Below are 8,445 nucleotides of genomic sequence, written 5' to 3'. Positions count from 1 at the left end.
GCTGATGTGAGAACCAATCAACATGCTGGAGTGAATGATATTTTGTCCCAGTCTCTAGAGGTAAGGGGCATGATGCAATGTGGAGTCGGGCAGAACGGAAAGATAAGAGAGCACAGAGGCTGGCAAGGCTGCCTTATAATTTTTACCACCAGGATGGAAAGAAGCACAAGACATCTAGGGAGCTCAAAGAGGGGCATGGAGGTAGCTCATCAAGGATGCTGTGTGAACAGTTGACTCTCAGGAGAGAGACATCCCTCCAACAGCGCCAACAGTAAAAATTTATAGAGCATATCATTTCTAAAATCCACACTGGATTGGAAGCATAGACCCACTTGCATCTCAGAAGGCAGCACCCAGAGTTAAGGTCAACTTACAGCATACCTTGGAAGAGTTCAATAAATAACCTATTTTTATATATAAACTGGTTTAGACTTCTACCCAGGTTATGTATCAAAATTAAATGGATGATATTCGTTTTTATTTATGCCCCTAACTTCTAACAGAGAACCTGAAGATAAGTGGTTATTAGCAAAGATTTCTTAATGAGTCACTGGAGTAATTCTTACCATCAGCAGAGGCCTAGGATTTTACAGATGCCTCTAAAAGGAAGTTCACTGGACATATTTTCAGAGTCTCAGTGTCCATGTAGGAGGATGCTGATTTGAAGCCTGAAATCCTTATGCCCAGGTTAGTTTATTTTCAACCTGGTGAGTTGTCTGTAGATAAGCAGAGCTGTTCTATTGGTTATACCACCATTTCATTTCAAAGATTGTTTTTTTTTGGAGCAGTATCGGAGTCTTTGGTTGGTAATGTTATCAACCTGAGCACAGTTCTCTTATTGTTTATCTACAGAGAGAGAACATTAAGATTCCATTAAGGAGTGGGTTCCATTCATTTAAATATGAACCGTTACTCACTGGTACTAGGTGATTGATTAGTCTGAACTTAGTGGCATAAAAGAAGTGTCTTATACTGTACATCAGGAATCCAAATTAGCCACACTCCAAATTGACCCTCTGCTGGGGTGTCAGTTGGTTACAGCCATATAGGACCGGGATAGGGGCCAAATTCTTCTGAGGAACCCTCATGCTACCCTCAGAGTCAAACCACCTGTATCACTTGTATAACTTGTCATCCAGTTGATCTTCAATTTGCTTGAGCAGGCGCCAGTAATGTCTCCATTCATCCCTGTCACGTGCTACTGTAGCCCAATGGTATCTGCATGTTCCAGGAACAGGAAGAGCCTCAAACCATTCACTCAGGGTTCTGATGAAGAAGTCTGACCATCCTGTAGGTGGACAGCCATGTGGTCTTTTGACATCCCATGGAATCCAGTCAGTAACAGCTCTAGTCCAGGGGTCGTCTCTAAATTGCATTACGTGTCCTGCCCATCTGATTTTTGACTCCTTGGCAAATGAGATAGCGTCCCTGATTCTTAACCATCGACAGAGGTTGGAACTCCAGATTCCTTCTCTCACTTGAGTGAAATGTGATACTCCAAGCATAGCTCTTCTGATTCCTCTTTGGGATACCCGAATAGTGTTCTCATCCTGTTTGTGTAGGGCCCAGGTCTCTGAGGCATATGCTAGTGCAGAAAGAACAGTAGAGTCGAAAAGATGTGCCCAGAGCCAGAGGTTCTTTGTCCTGTTAACCACTTCTTCGATGCTCTTGAAGGCGTTCCATGCGGCTCTCTTCCTCCTGAGCAGTTCTGGTGCCAAGTCATTCCTCATGTTGTGTTCTCGACCCAGGTACACATAACTGCTGCATTCCAGAGATGTTCGTTCCATTGAGAGCAAATGGAACATCAGGGACTAGTTTATTTTTCATGAACATTGTTTTGGTGAGATTCAGCTGTAGTCTGACCTTTTCACACTTGCGGTCAAAGTTAGCCAGTATTTGTACCGCTTTGGCTAATGTTTGGTGTTATGAGAACGATGTCATCACTGAAGCAGAGATGATGTAGTTGGCAATCATCTTCACTCCCATTCCTTCCCATTCCAGTGGTAGAATGACATTCTCTGCAAGTTCACTGAAGGGTTTTGGTGAAATGGTAACATACGCCTGTCTTCAGAAACTCTCGAGCTCATTCGCCAATGTGGTTTGGCACGAGCCTCAGGCAACCACAAGCTAACGTCTGAGCTCACATGGCCATGCAGAGAAGCGATAAAGGAAGACCTCAAAGAGAGAAGAACAGCAGTGTTGGTTGATGTGGCAGAAGCCAGGAAAAGTATTTGCAACTTTCACTTGTCCTTCACCAACTACAAGAACAAGATGATTGTCCCCCGACATCCTGATGGATCTATCACATCTTCCAGAAGGGCAGTGGAGAGGATTATTCAGATCTCGTTGACATCCACGTCCATCTGCCCACATATCAAATTCTACAGGATGGATATGTCATTCACAACGTCCTCCCTTCCAAAATCTAACATGCCATTTTGTCGGTAAAGACGCATACAGCACCCGGTCCAGACAAGGTCAAACCCGAACACCTGAAGAATCTGCCGACAGTACTCTTTAATACACTGGCTCGGCTCTTCACATGCTACCTGTCTGTATGCAAGGTTCTATCCCAATGGAAAACCAGCAATGGAAAAACAGGACCATTCTGTTGTACAAGAAGTGAGACATTCAAGACATCAGCAACTATAACCCAATATGCCTGTTGTCCGTCATCTACAAGTTGTTCACTCAAGTCATCCTGAGTAGAATAGGCAGAACACTAGACAAAAGACAACCATGCAAGCAAGCTGAAAATGATTCAGCATGATAGACCGTATCCACGCAGTGACCAAACTCATTGAAGTTCCGCGAGAGTTCAAGATGCTGCTCTGTCTAAAGTTCATTGATTTGAAGAAGGCCTTTGATTCAGTTGAGACTGAAGCAGTCATCGAAGCCCTAGTCAAACAGGGCATTCAAACTCATTACATCAAGATCCTCCGTGAGTTGTATTATGGATTCACCACCAGGATCTCACCATTCTACAAGGAAGTGATCATTGATGTAAAGTGTCAAACCACTCTTTACGTCACTCAAAATAAGGGCTCTTATTTTGTGACCCTTTGCAGGGGCAGCCCTTCCCCAGTCTCAGAGAAATTACAAGCCAATGAGAATGACCAACTCAACATCTTGTGTTGCCTCATCTCTGCCTTGATAGCATCTAACTTTTTGCTTTGTTCTTTTGACTTGAAATGAGGCATGAATTGGGGCTCATAGGTGCACAGGTATGGACCCCAAAAGCTAGAAACTACTTAGAGATGGTTACCAAAGATACTCGGGGGTTCCAGGCATCCTTCTACTAAGGAATTCCCAAAGATTAGTATGAGTGTGTTTCCAACTTTGATGATATGCACAAGAAGTAGATACATAGACATTTGGTATAGCACCAAAAGTAAAATAATGTAACTCCTTAAGGATATAGCACCAAAAGTAAAATAATGTAACTCCTTAAGGATATGATGGTAGCTCAGCAAAAAAAGAACAATTAAAATGTATCGGAAAACAAAGCATGGAGAAAGAGAACTCAAGGAAAGCTTCTTGCAGGAGATATGCCTGAACTGGCACTTGAAGAACAAATAGCACCACCTCAATCCATAGGAGAGAGGTAACTGAGACCAAATTCTGTGTAGAACTAACTCAACTTGCAAACCCAGGGCTTAAAGGGGTTCCTTTCTCTCTGGGAAATATGTGTCTAACTCTTTAGTATGTCCTTTAAAAAAAAGGTTGAGAATCAACAGAGAATGCACAGCTATGCTTTAGCACAATATTAATTTTGAAAGTACCTAAGATCAGCTTCTTAAACTCTGGGTCCCAGTCAGCCTGCATTATGCTCTTGCCAAAATAGCCGTGTAAACATCAAATTTCGAGAAAGTGAGGGAAATTATGTTAATCATATTCCTAAGAGCACTCAAGCAAAAGGGCTGTTTATTGAAAATATTGACATGATGAAAAAAAAAACCCTGTTAGAGCAATCCTCCCTTGGGGCGCTTGGGTGTCACTGAGGGAATTTAAAGAATCTGCTAGTGATGCTGGGATGGATGACAGAAAACAGATTGACAGCTTGGGGTGGGGTCAAGCAGTGAGACCCCCATCAGCCGACTTCACAGGGACACACACCAAGGTCAATTCAAGGTCACTTTCCTGTCCAGCATGTGAATGAGCAGCAGCGTTGCTGAAAAGGAGGGCAGTGTGAGCATCACCCCTGGATGGGGATGTCCAGGGCTCTGGTGCAGTGGTGAGGAAGTTGTGTGGTCTGAGCCCTTTGTGGCCTGATCGCTCCACACTCTAGCCCCTCCTTCCAACCCTCTCTCTCACTGCAGGCCAGACAATGGATCCTGGTCCCTGCTCTGAGGGGCAGACAGAAATGATCTGATCTCTGGCTTTATGGGTCCAGGACAGTGCTTGGCTCAGCATGTATGTATCCTTATTGCAGCTTATTGGAATTCTTTGGTGGACAGCCTGACTCAGGAGGGATCAAGTTCAGCCTTTTTTTTTTTTTTTTTTTGCTTTTTTTGGGTCACACCTGGCAATGCACAAGGGTTGCTCCTGGCTCTGCTCTCAGGAATTACCCCTGGCGGTGCACAGTGGACCATATCACAAAGCTGGGAATCGAACCCGAGTCAGCCGCGTGCAAGGCAAATGCCCTACCCGCTGTGCTATTGCTCCAGCCCCCCAAGTTCAGGCTTTTCTTTTGTGTTTGGACCTAAGGATGGCTGCTGCAGTTAGCAGTGATCGCGTTTCTTGGGAAACCAGCTCTGTGTTAGTCTGGCATATCTGTGGATGTGGCTTCATGTGCTGGGATTCAGCCATCCTTTGTGGGAAGATGAGATAAAAGGGATACGTGCGAGGTGAGAGGAGCACCCACAGGGCAGTAATCAGGGATGGGGAGCTTGTCTGGGTATATCAACCAGAGTGGAATGAATGCTGGGCCCAGACAGTCTCCACAAAGATTGCAACATACCAGAGCAAAGACAGGGTCCCCTGCAAAGGCAGACAAACCAGGGAAAGGCCAGAGAGATGAATGGACAGAGGCTTCCTGCTCACTATCATCTCTTACCTCTCTCTTGTCTGCTTGTCCCTCTGCCCTAGAGCTAGTGATAGATGCTTTGCCAGTGTGGTGGGGAAAATCTTCCTCATGAATCTTGCTACTGATAGGCACCTATAATTGCTAACTGAAAGAAAGACTCTGATGTGGTGGGCTTTCTGGACAGTGTACCCCCACCTCCCTATGGTCCTAGTCCAGTCAGTAGGGTGGAAAACATATCTCCTCTGTGGCAGGTACAAGTGATAACAGAATGGGTAGGGTTATTATTTAGCACATGGCTGATCCGAGTTCAATTCCCAGAACCCCATATGATCCCCTGAGCCCTGCCAGTAGTGATCCCTGAGCACACAGTCAGGGTTAAGCCCTGAACACAGCTGAGTATAGTCCCTCCCCCTAAAAAAAAAGAGGGTGGGGTAGAGAGAGGAGACAGATGAGAGAGACAGAGATAGAGAGAGACAGAGATAGAGAGAGACAGAGACAGAGAGAGAGAGAGACCACTAAACACTGTGGGGGCAGAGAGACTGTTACAAAGGCTAGATTATGTGTCCTGCTTGCAGGCAGCCCTAAGTTTGATTCACTGGTGAATCTGGCCCTTGAACCATCTGGCCCAGTATGCTGAGTGTTGCTGAGAGTAGCCCCTGGATCCCTTGAACACTGTTCCTGAGTCTCCTCTCAAGATAAAAGAACCACTGTGAACTGGGAACAAACCCCACTAGAGTTTAGCCATATTGCCATTTGCTACATTTTATTACAATTTATTGTGATGTCAGAATTCCTGCTTTTAGTTAGGGAAACTGAGGCTAAGAAGAGTTTGCTGTTATTGGGGACATAATGGAATTATGAGTATTATCCTTTATGAGTTTTCTTCTTTATTTTTTAGATTATTTGCCACATAAGAAAAATAGGCCTTTGTAAAAATAAAATGTAAATCTTGGCTAGGTTGCTCAACTGGGCTTGTGCTGAATTTTCTGAGGATTTTTAAATATATGTAAATAAATGCATGAAGAAGTAATAGGGAAAGAACTTCAGTCCTGCAGCACTGAGACATCTTCTCCATGACTGGCCCAGGATTCCCCTCCCCAAAGAAACTCTGGATGTGTTCCCTATAAAAGTAACCTAAAACTTACCGAAGTATTTCTGTATATGACAACGTTCTTCCATCATAGCTCCTTGAGAGGTAGCAGATACTTGGTACTTTGGGGAAAACTAAATGAGAGAAACAATAAAGAGGGACAGTAAGCGCATGTCAGCACTATCGGGTTCTATCTTGGTTGCAGCATTCAGAGAAGCATTTCTATGGATAAATCACAACAATGCGGAACAATAGTTTCTTCAAACCAATGAAATGGTCAGTATTTACATTTGGTTAAAAATAGCTATATTATTACAAAGGAACTTTATAAAAAAAAACCCGAAAGTTTTAAGAAATGATAAAAGGAAGAGACTTGCAGAAGTGGCTAATTATACCCTGATGCAAAGCTCTTGGGGCATATTTATTATTTTGTAATCGAAATTAGATGTGGAATTCTTGAATGAGAACACTGGTAACTAACTCAACCTCAGAAGGAAGTCAGCACCAATGGAGGGAACGAAGGTGGATGCGCTGAGCTTAAGGGGTTGTCTGGGACTGGACTGAATGTCTGCACGCTAGGAGGGCTCTGGTCCAGGAAAGTGACGATGGTGGTCTTGTGTTGGCCTCACACCCCACTGCTCCTTGGAGGACCCTGCTTCCTACATGATCCCAGAGGTCTCGTGTTTGTCATCCCCCAAAGTGTCTCTTCTGAAATAGAAAGATTTGTAGGACCCTGCTTTGGGCTTTGGTGGGTCTTTCCCCTCTCACTGCCGTAGTGATTGTTAGTCACTCCTACTTCAGGAAGGTTCCTCATCCACCAACTTGCTGGAGACCTCTGGTCTGACCACTTCTGTCCCTTCACAGAGATACCATCTATCCTGGTACCCACCCTGTCCCTGGCACCTTCCTTCTGAGCAAGGAGCTGGTTGGTGTTCCCTTACTGATGTGAGAGGTCTCCTGATGGAGAACCAGGGATGCATGGTGGTGAAGTTTGAGTGTGTGTGTGTGTGTGTGTGTGTGTGTGTGAAACAGAGAAAGAGAGAATCCCTTTCTAGTTATTATAGAGGTGAGGAAGAGCTTTATGATTTTTTTCTCTATTTTTCTTTCTCCCCACCCTGGGACTCACTCATGACTTGATCTGCAAGACCCTATTCCTGGAGATGTTTAAACAACAGATCATATAATCTGTCTACTGGAACTCCTTCTTCTCTCTGTGTGAGCTTTCTCCCAGGAGGCAGCTCAGCTCCCCATGCAAATAGAATCAGGAGTCCCCATATGCCTGTTTCGCTCAACATGCCCAGATGTGTCTGCATCCCAGGAGCCTGTCTAGATGCCACAAGCCCTGACGCTGCATTGTGTGTTTACAGCCTGTGATGGGAACTGACCCTGCAGCTGCATCTGGGTCGCCCACCTTCTGTGAGTCACGCACAACATTCAGTTCTAAGACTTCACTAATGTTCATCAATCACCTGATATATGCCGGGCGCAGGTTTTACTTTTTCTTCTTTTATTTTTTTATCACTTTTATGTTTATGATCTCAAACTTACTCTCATAATAGAGCTTGTATTTTATTATGGGACAAATAAGACCTATGACTCAGGGATTAGTATGTCTTTAGGCTGAATGTGATATCTGCAATGTGTACAGAGAGTCAGAAACTTAGTCGTGATGAGCACCCAAGATGTTCATTCCCGTGTTTCCCAAGAGTACGTGTTCCCAGGAAATGGTAACACTGATCACAATCACCAGGTCTTCCAGTCAGACATGATGTCACCTCCTTCATTCTACCTCACTCTCTCCAGGGCCGCCAACAGGTCCCACAAGGCTTATCTCCCCAGACATAGTCACTCAAGGACCCAGCACAGGTCAGGAGCAGCTCACATCCCACATCTGTATGGTCATCTTCTTGGTTTGGTGTGTCAGAATTCTCCTTGTTAAGCAGAAATAAGATCTTACCACTTATCTGTTTGAAGCTCCTGGGCCTTCGACTCACTCCTACTAGCTCAGAAAGGAAAGTGGGCTCTGTGATGCTTCCTGGAAACAAGACAGCCTTCCCCTCAACACCCGTGCCCCAGCTGCATTTTGCCTCATCTCATGTTAAATACTTCTTGTTGCCTAATTCTCCAGACCTTCTCCAGCACCCAGTATTTGCTTCTGCTACTCATTCTTGGGGTTTTCTCTTTGCAGTCTATCAACATGGCTGTCTATTACCTGTGAGGCAGGAGCTGATGGAGACCCAGCCATACACTGTTCTTAGTTATTTCTATTGTCTGTAACCTACACCTACCCTAAAAAATTAGGGACTATTTTCTTGCACACTACACCTGA

This window comes from Sorex araneus, chromosome X, assembly GCF_027595985.1.
Source record: "Sorex araneus isolate mSorAra2 chromosome X, mSorAra2.pri, whole genome shotgun sequence".
Lineage (NCBI taxonomy): Eukaryota > Metazoa > Chordata > Mammalia > Eulipotyphla > Soricidae > Sorex > Sorex araneus.
The sequence above is the reverse complement of the archived record's forward strand: the minus strand, read 5'-3'. Positions refer to the sequence as shown.